This window comes from Harpia harpyja, chromosome 8, assembly GCF_026419915.1.
Source record: "Harpia harpyja isolate bHarHar1 chromosome 8, bHarHar1 primary haplotype, whole genome shotgun sequence".
Taxonomy (NCBI): domain Eukaryota; kingdom Metazoa; phylum Chordata; class Aves; order Accipitriformes; family Accipitridae; genus Harpia; species Harpia harpyja.
Window position 1 is genome coordinate 9,509,300 of NC_068947.1, and position 10,292 is coordinate 9,519,591.

Genomic DNA, 10,292 nt, shown 5'->3' on the forward strand with positions numbered 1-10,292 from the left:
GTTTTATACTAGGTCCATTAATGAAGACCAGAACTTTCTATCCTGCAATGGCAACAGTTATTATCCCTGAGATACTCTACTATTCTACAGCTGTAAAAAAGAAGCCAAATCAAACCTAAAAGAATTTAGTATGTAAAACATATTCCAGCTTTAATGACACACTGGGATTTTGTTTAGGTTTCTTTGTTACGATGAGTCATAGTATGTAAACTTCACATCCAGTTACTGAAGTCACTTGTCTGTCTTATTTCAGCTTTGGGAACAGCAGCAATGCCAACATCCTTTGCTGCCTTTGAGGGAGGAGTTGAGAAGTCCCGAAAGACAACAATGTTATGGTACCCTAATAAGCAATGTGTTGCTTTTTCACCCTTTGGCTAGAAAATAAAGGCATAGATTCTCTAAACAAGCCCTCTCCACATTAAGTCTTCCTATAAACACCCTGGCATTGCTACTGCTAGCTCAACTCCGCTGGCATCAGCAACGGTGGGATTCCCATTTGGGACAGTCTGACAAAAGGATGTCTTGTTCTGTATCTGTCTGGCCTGCCTTAAGCAGAAGTGAGCCGTGCACAGGTGAAATCAGGAGAGCTCTGTTAGTACTGGTAGTTCCACTTCTACTTTTATTACTGGAGCTGTACCGACCAGAAATCCCTTCAGAAACATTAGGGTGAATGGAGTCCAAAACCAGCTCCCCACCTCTCTCCTTATGTCTCAGCTAAGCCCTACAGAGGACTTAAACTAAGCAGAGAGATTTCCACTGTTCTCATTCATCAGGTGAGTTTCCTGCAGTACACCTCTGCAGCCCTGCAAATAGACTCACAGAGACAGAGTGGTGGAAAGGGAGACAGAAGACTTCCCTGGTTCAGTAAGTGCAATGCCCATTCTTGCAGGTATAAAAGGGCAGCATGCAGTCATCTATATAAAGAATGTTCTTCGGATGGGTTATGTATAACTCCCTGATGGCAAGGGTATCAAATGAAGGTCGAACATCAGAGTCCTTTAGGCTATTACGAAATATGACTCATGGATTAGTTAACTGCCTGTCAGATTTTCCATTATGAAACTTTAACCACAGCCCATATCTGCACAGCACCAACACCTGTAGAAGTACAAACAAACAAGTGGTTATGTATGCATTTGCACTGAAGTGGGTCAGGAGATGTACTATGGTATCAAGAGAACCTTTTTCGTTAATTACAAACTATTAACTAAGGAATAAAAATGAGGAGAGGGAGGGAGGGGGAGAAAATTCTATGGTAGTAAAAAAGGTTGTTTTGAAGTACATATTTTCCAAAGACTCTGCAAGATAAATCTTTACAGTTCAGCTGTATCAAGTTAATCAACCTAAAAATTCCCCTCTGCAGAATATCATTATTTTAGCCATGATGAACATCAGTGCTTCCTAATCCAAGCATTTGCTTGTCCAATTCCACATGCTGGCATGAGCAGAAGTGAAAAAGCAACTATTCCTGTTTTGAAAAATGATTATTTAAATACTAAACTAAAAAAGAAGGATTTTTTTTTTTTATTTTGAAAATCAGTAAGAAGATTTAGCCATTTGGTGGAAGACCCTCATACGTCTCTTGGCAGCCATTACGTTTGGCTGTTTTGAGGTGGCTGTAAATTTAAAAAGGCAGAAGGTGTGCTCTGAAAATTCACCACAGGAAGTGGGGCTTTTGACCTGTGCATCACCAGTTTGATGGACTCCACAGCTGAGATTCAGCTCACCTAATTTTAGATGTCTACAGCGTCTATCTCTACATCTGAGCCTGTTGCCCCATAGGCACTTCAAAGGTATGTCTTATCTGATCTGTTTTAAATATCTACGGTAGGATGAGATGATTCATGACCTCAGAGTGTCTTTTTCTCCACTGCGGCTGTAATAGGGGCCTGAGGTGACTAGCTTGGCTGGAGAGCCTTCCATGTAGCCATCTACAGCTGATTAAATGAACCCTGCCTGAATGCTCTGCCTCCACAAGGCTGGTAACTTATGTGAAATGAGTTGGTTAACATTGTTCATTGCTATTGCAATGTTTTGTCTGTATCACAAAAACACTACCACATCTGGCACAAATGAATCCTAGCAGGCTGAAACAGCCTAGAGGCTACTGATTGAAAAGGAAATCTGAACCACTTAGATAAATTTCATCACTACATTATCTTCCTGCCTCTAGAGATGTTCCAGATCACAAGTTAGGTATGGAGTTCTCACTGCTCCTACCACTGTGGCATCTAATCTGTGAAGACAGAAGTCTCCATTTCCATGCCTGTTAGTCCAGCTCATTTAATAAACACAATATTCATTTAAATGTTAAACTGTTGCTCTACTGGAAGTTCAGAAGATATGAACTGTAAGGCAAAAAGAAAAAACAATTTGGTCTCCAGACGTGAAGTCTGAGGAGAGGCAAAATAGCAGTACACAAATACATAAAAAGTAACTGCAACGAGGAAGGAAATAAACTACTCTTCCTGTTTACTATGAATAGGCTAAAAAGCGATGAGCTTATAGTACAAGGAGACTTAAGTTACTCCAAAGTGAGGTGGCATGCAACAACAAGCCACGCAGCCACTTCTTGGAGCTGCATGGCAGCACCGTGCCGTCTTTTAGACAAAGGGGAAGTCAAGAGGAGCTGCTGTCTCACACAGAGGCAGCAGCAGCTCCTGCTTCCCTGCAGGCACTGAGCTGGCTGCCTCTGAAAGGGGTGGGAGGGTGACAGCTCCACCGAGCCCGTGGGTGTCTGAAAGGAGCTGGGAGCTAAGCAGCTTTTCAGTCTCAGCATGAAGCAGGGGTTCCTACCTCGCAGCTGAGGAGCGGTGGCTGTGGTGACATGACGGTGGCCTGCCTCTTTAGGAGAGGCCAGCTGCTACCAGGGTTGGGAGCCCTTCCCCCAGTTTGGAGATGTGGTTGGTGTTCTGGAGATCCAGTCTGATGAGCACCCGTCCAGAGTGGATGGATATATTTAGTCTTAAGGCAGTGTGATGGACTAGATGTCTCAACCCCCCTTTACCTTATATGATTTGTTAAGTGGAAAGGTTGCAATGTGCGAGCTGAAGCCTGAGCTAACCCTCTTACAATGGAGTGGACCAGAGCTCCAGCTGAGTGACCTGCACTGCTGACCAAAGCCAGAAAAAGGGACAGGGTGGTCTTTGAAGAACCCATCTAGAAAAAAGACTCTTTTCTCCTGACATAAAAATTTTTATGGTTCTTTCTCTGCTGCCATCACAAGAGATATGACTGAAAGATTATGCAGCTGGGTGCTCCTATTTATTACTCCTTGTTCCTCTGTAGGAAATACTGTTCCAACACTGTATCAACAAGGTAGAAAACATTGGGGGGGGGGACACATGGAGAAAGTGATTTAATTTAAAATAAAAAAGAAACAAAACAGGTTTTGCTCAGCTACATTCACAGTCTCACACTCACAAGAGCAGCCACCGGGCACCAGGTCAGCACGTTCAAGCCATCCATCCAAAATCCAGGCAACATGAAGATTGTGCCCAGGTAATAGGTCCAGGATCTGTTGTGATTGTCACGGAGAACAAGGGATGCCAGCTATCAAGTCCTCCTCATGTCTCCTGGGTTATTTCTTGGGTTGGTGACCATGCACAGGGTTTGCATATCTTCCTGTATCTTTTTGGGACTGGCAGTATCTCCGTCCCATCCCAAATCTGGCAGTCATCAGGACTAATCACTTTGTCTCCAGATCTGGGTGTCTTGTGAAACAGCAGGTAGATGCCCTGCGGTCTTGATGACCTGCTAATCTGGGTGTCATTAGCACAGGCCGCTCAGAGAGCCCTTCCCCTGCTGAGTGCTCCTGCTGGTACCTCCACACCCAGACCTTCCCACTCCTTCTCTGTTCACACCTATGTGAACCTTTGTATTGCAAGTCTCTACACCGCTTCCATTCCCTTGCGGTTGCTGGGGATCCTTCATCGGCCAAGGGACAGACCTAATCGATACTCACCAGCAACAGTGAGGGAACTAGGAAGGTGGGCTTTCTTCCCCCTTTCTCTTGAAGACCAGTATTGTGTTTGGTTCGTTTGTCCCTCAGGCTTCATGATTTTAGGTCTTTCAGTTCCTGGCAGGGCACAGCAAGGGCAGCAGCTCCCTTGGGGCTGGGGGCCAGGACTGCAGGGGCTCCCCGGGGCGTTGGAGCAGGGTCTGGCCGCCCGGACCCGTCCCACTCCCCAGCCAGGAGCAGCCGGGGGTACCAGGGCAGCCTCAGCCCCAGGCACCGGGCACCTCCCCGGCTCGGGGACAGCCAAGGCCGGGCCAGGTTGTGGGCCCATGGGTGGGCCTGGCTCGGCAGGGCCCACGGCCAGGCAGGGCAGGGTTCTGGGGAGCTGGAGACCGGCCCGGCTGCGGCATCACTGGGGCAGGGGCCGACAGCCCTAGGGAGGTGACATGGGGTCCTGGGCCACGGGCAGGTGGGGGGGGTCCTGGGGGGCTGACATGGGGCAGTCAGAGCTGGTGGTGCCCTCAGGACCCTGACAATCCCATAGGCATTTTTGAGCTGTCACCACCCTAGTATCTGGTCAGTGACCCTCTAGAGGTTTTTCAAAGAAGACCCTAATGGGACATAGAAGTTACATTTGGTATTTAGAAATGGTACTTGGAAGAGGTTTACAGAAACCAAAGTGAGAAGCATCAGTGCCTTCTTCAAAGTATAATACTAATGCTGCTTAATATAGGAGCCATCTTGACTAGGTGCCTATTTGGATTTAGGCAATTACTAGTTTACCAGTTCAAACCAGTTCACGATGAGAATGCACAGCATCCAAGATTTACTGATGTGCCTCTTTCATTTCTTCTTGCTGCTATAAGTCTCTCTTCTGTCTTCACCTGCTGTTACTTTGAGCTTGCCTACAAGAGAAAGGCACACTCATAAAATTACAGTCTGCTTGTAAACCAATCCAGTTAACTCCAGGCATTCATGCAGTGTTCAAAGAGGGGCAGTAGATGGATACGCATGACTTTTTCCTATTGGGCAAGATCATACTATATTTTTTTGGCAAAGGACTACATTTTTAATACCTGTAGGAATGGAGTGGAAGCCAATAACTTGCACAGGGGCAGCAGTCCCTACTCCTGCTCTGTGTGCTGTGGACCAGGCTGCCTTGGGTAGGAAAAAGGCAGTTGCTGCAGCGTGAAACAGCCTGCTTCGCAGCACGTGGCAGAACTTAATGGCAGCAGAGGCTGCTGCTTTGATGGGACTAGCTGACCGGTGGTACGTTACCTCTGTCCAGCAGATTGTGGCTCCCACTGAGGTCAAGACCATGCCCCCAACCTTTCTTCCCATTTGGAGGACACAATCTGCAGAAACTGCTGGACTCTCTTTGTTCTGGTGTTAGGAAAACTTACTGCTTTGCAAGTTCTTCCTGTTCCTAATTGACCTGATCTAACCTGAAATAAGCCATTTGTATTCCTGCAAAGGAGTACCAGGGTATCCACATGGCCTTTTGCCCAGGTTTAACATAATTTCTTTAAAGCAAACTGCAAATTAATAGTAGTGCAACTTTCCTGTGCAGGCAAGCCCTTAATCTAATTTGAACATGGAAAACAGCATTTGGGAAGACAAAGCAGCGTGTGAACTTGGGGAGTGAGAGAGGGAGGCAATGTAATTTGGAGTCCAGTGGGGATGATGGAGAGATCTGAATGAAGAGGGATAAGAGTGATTAAGGTTTTTAAAATCCAAGCTAGGAAGGAATCTAGGGATACGAAAAATAGAGCCCGACTCAGAACTTTTCAATGTTCATAGAACTGCCATCTTCTTTCTGTTCATTCTTCCACTCGGGAAAACAACCCTTGCCATTTTAGTCAAAACCCACTCTCCTTTCCATGCCCTACAACTCCAAGCCACAGAAAAAGCCCAACATGGTTCTGACAGTGCACAAGCTGGAGCATTCGGTTAGTGCCGCCTCTCAGTAACAATATTTAATACTTCAAAATCTCTTTCTCAATTAATAAGGAGTACTAGCAACCTTGGGCATTCCTCAGATAGCTGAGGCCACTGCTGCTTAACCCAAACACTCCTGGCAGCTGCGCCATGTTGCACAACCACCGTCTGCAAAGGTCAAAGCTTGCCAGGTGTTCACACCTGGCAGCAGGAGTCAAACTCATTCACACAAGAGGGGAGAGCGCTGGTAAGGCCCTTCCCTGAAACCTCAGGACATATCTGCCCCATCCCTTACATGCAGTGTGGCCAAGGAAAATCCTCCACAGCCAAGAGAGATGCACGGCAGAGTGAGTGACTCACTGGCATAGCAGGGATATTTAGCTGGGACATGGGCCAGAGGCTGGGAGTAAGGGGATGGATATTTCACCAGGCTCTGGTCTGGGTATTAGCTAGCAGCAGCAATCCCTGCTAGGCTGGGCTGAGCACAGCTTTCTTCAGACCACAGGGCAGTGACTTCAGCAGCCTGTCAGCTGTGCGCATGGGGGCTCAGGGAGGAGCGAGGGCAACTGAGGCAAGCCTCTCCTGCTGCAGTACTACGCTTGCTCTGGACCCAGGCAAGCCGAGGCAGCCCCGCTAAGACACCAGGCTAGTCCTTTCTTGGGTCAGGCACATCACATTGTAGGCTCACAGCAAGCAGCATGGGTGTATCTGTGCTAGTCTGCTTACTCTTGCCTCAAAACGGGACTTACTCCAAGACCCAAGTAAGAGACATATAGGAAGGGAGCACCATTAGGAACTATTCATCTACAGTGGAGAGCTAAAACTGACTAGTTCTTGTCTTGTCTCCCATCCCTTTGCCCACATTCTTGTTCCCCCTGCTGCTGCCATTTCAGTGGCAGCCTTGAGCAGCACTCAGGTAATTGGCTTCTGGGCCCTGACCCCAGCTCAAGAAATATCTCCTGTGTGAAATTCATGGACTAATTCTTCCCTGTGTCTGATCCTAGCGTAACAAAAGAAATAAGGACAAAACTACACTTGTACTTCCTCAGTTCCCACAGAACCTTGTGACTACTTGATCTTGTCACTAAACCATTACAGAAAAGAAAGCGAGGACTGCATTAAAAAAAAAAAAAAAGAGAGAGAGAGAAGCCTTGAGTGCTGCCTCAGATAAGGACTAGCAGATGTTTGAAATGGCCAAATCCTCTCTGTGTATCCCTATTCTAGAGTCATAGCTTATGAAACTTTCTGATTCTGTCTCTCCTGTCTGTAAAGAGTCTCTGCTTTCTGTAAACAGTCTTTTGTGGCTTTTCAGGACAAGATGTGAATGTCTTTGAAGTCTTCCAACATGCTCCAGGCACCTTTTCAGAGAATCATCATTAATCTGCTCTTCATCAAGCCTTCCCCAATCAATTATGTACATTCTATCAGCCTCTACCAGTCTGGAAGCGTGGAGAGACAAGGGAAGGGGAGCCAGCAAGGCTTGAGTGGCAATACACTAGTCAAAGAACAGAGGAGCTCTTAATCAGATTGCCTTTTAATTCTTCATGTAAGTTAAAGGCATAATGTCCTCTCTAAGACTTAGGATAGAGGTGTACTCAGCATAGGCAATGACAGAAAAAAGTGTTGCAGCATAGTGGAAAATTTTGTAAATATTCTGTCAAATGCTGTCCGGGCAGTTTAGTAACCATATTTTTATTATTAGCAACTTCCCTTATTCCTTAGAGTAAGATTTTATATCAAAACGGAGGGACCCAAACCAGAAAATCAGCTGTGCACATCTTGGCTAAAATACCTAATGTAATTCTACAGGCGACAGAAAACTCTGCCTAGATTTTCCTGAGATTCCCTGCTGAGTCCCATGGTTTGTGTAATGAGCACCCCAGTGCGTTCCTTCCCTGGGAAAACGTGGGTGTGCATCCTGTGCTCTCCTGTTCTGCCCCTGCCTCCCTGGAGGAGGCTGGGGCTCTGCACAGGTTTATTCAGCAGCAGTGCTGGCTGCAGCAGCTCCAGGCCCCTGTCTTCCCTGCCTGGGGCTAGCTACCCCACTCTTGTTGGACTGGCATACGTGTTTGTGTAGCCACCCTAAGCAGACTGAAGGACTGATCCAGGCGAAAAATAACACCCTCTTCCCACTGGTTTATTTGAGAGACTGAAATGAGCAGGGGGTGCAGAGTGAGGTAGGGACTACAACAGCTGGCAATGCCAGTGAAAGAAATGCTTGGCTTAAGTGCACTGGCTTTGCCCTGCATACTGAGTTAAGGTATGTATGGCAGGAAATACTCACTAAATTGAAGAAACTCATTGACTACAAACCAATATCCCATAGGCATTTCTCTGGGCGGAGAGTTGACTTAGGCAGGTTTTTTTTCTACCCCTATGAACAGACAGAGTTATTTTAAACTCAGATCAGTTCCTCCATTCACTGCACAGACTGGCATCACAAATAGCTCTACTGGGACAGCCGAGGGGACAGCTTGAGGACAGAAACAAATGGGAAGTGCTGGGAACTGCCTACACCAGTACTGCTGATGAGAGCAATGTCTGAAGAATGACAGCCTCCCAGATGTGAGGAACCTGGGAAGACCATCGAATGCAACAGGCCTGGTCTTGTTTCAAAGTTAGAAGAAGTGTGCCAGCTTTAAAAATGCTTCTTCATTTTATTCTGCCACATAAATTGCTTTTACATACATTATTTGAAACTAATCCATTGGTCCAAAGAGTTTTGTAGCTGCTGCTGTAGGGAAATGCAGGCTTTGTAGTGAAGGCTTTCACTAACAGTATATCAATGGTTGCATGTGGTTCTTCTTTTCATGTTATTCCTCCAAATCAGTAAAACTCTGCCTTTGGTGCCTAAAAATGCCCCCAGAATTCTGGGAACTGATCAGATGCAGCATTTAAAAATTATGCTGTTAAAGACAGATCTCTGCTATTACTGAGATATACACTGTTGACTAAAGACTGTTTCTCAGTCCCTTTGCTAACTTGTGGCTGGACAACATTAACTTATTGCCCTGCCAGCTTGCAATATGAAAGACTCGCAAAAATATGGTGTGTGGTCTTAGTCTCATAGCTAGGTCTGTAGAACACGAAACAAGTTTTCACTACTGCAACCTGAGAATTACACCCATGGTAGGATTTATTTTTTATCACACTCTGGATTTCAAGGCCTAAGTCTGAGTTGCCTTACCATTAGTAAAATACCTCCTTCCCTTAGAAGTTCTGTAAGATGGAAAACTGCTTGTTAAGATGGCTAGTACCATATGACCTGCTGATATTAGTCTCAAAACAGATAAGGAAACCCATGTATGTAAGGCCAGCATCTATCAGCTTTGGGTAAAAGTATCCTAAAGGGCAGCTACAACTTCATAAACAGTATTGACTTTACAACCCACGCTGCTTGGTGGCAATCAGGGATAGTGCTTTCCTAATGCACAGCAATGATCTCCTCAATACTCAGAAAGCTCTATCTCTAGCTGTTTTGAGGCTAACAGTGTAGCCTTTCAGACCGCCTACCAGATGAGGCTCTGCAGGTGAGGGAATAGCAAATTTGGGAGTCTTGCTAGGATTTAAGAAGTGAGTGTCCAAGCACCCAGCAGTGTCAGCTTTTAAGCAGTTTTGTTTGAGTCCATCAGCAAAAACTTGCTGAGTTTAACAGACAGTGAGCAGGATTTGTGAGGACTCCAGTGTTAGCTTAATGCTTGACTCAAGTACTCATTAGCTGCTCAACTTCCTCCAGCGAATTGTCTCTGAGTCAGCTGCAGAAGAATAAAAAGTGAAACTGAGAATACATAGTCCTGCCTAATGCAGATGGTAACTTAATAACAACGGGAAAACTGACTTCCCTGAGCAATGGGAGCACTTGTGTGCCTGCAGCAGAAGACTCCAACTTTGTAATTTGCTCTGCCTTGGGTGGACTACCTCGGAGCACACTGCCAGCGTGACACAGTATGACACACATAGGCCCCTCTACTAACCTGTCATGGAGGCAAGCGGGCCCACCTGCTTTCCTGACTGCAGGACCAGGAATTAAATTACTGTGATACTTCTAAGACCTGTACAGTGAAGAAGGATTAATTAATGTCATTTTCTAGTGCATATGAATTGTATCAAACAATGCCCTTGTTTACAAAAGCACTGCAGACATTGTAGGGATGTAAACATTGCAGAATTGTTTAGGATTTAGAATTGTCTGCAAAGTTGTAAGAAGAAAAGGAATTAAAAGATTTATTTGAAATTTGCTTTCAAAAAACCAAAATTTGGACCTAAGTCCAATAACAGCTTTTTAAAAAATATAGAATCTTTTTTTTCTTTCAACTGTCAGGCAGCCTTGGTGAGCACACCTGCAAGCATTTAATAACATAAATAGGTGCACCTGGGGAAGAAATACAAGTATAAA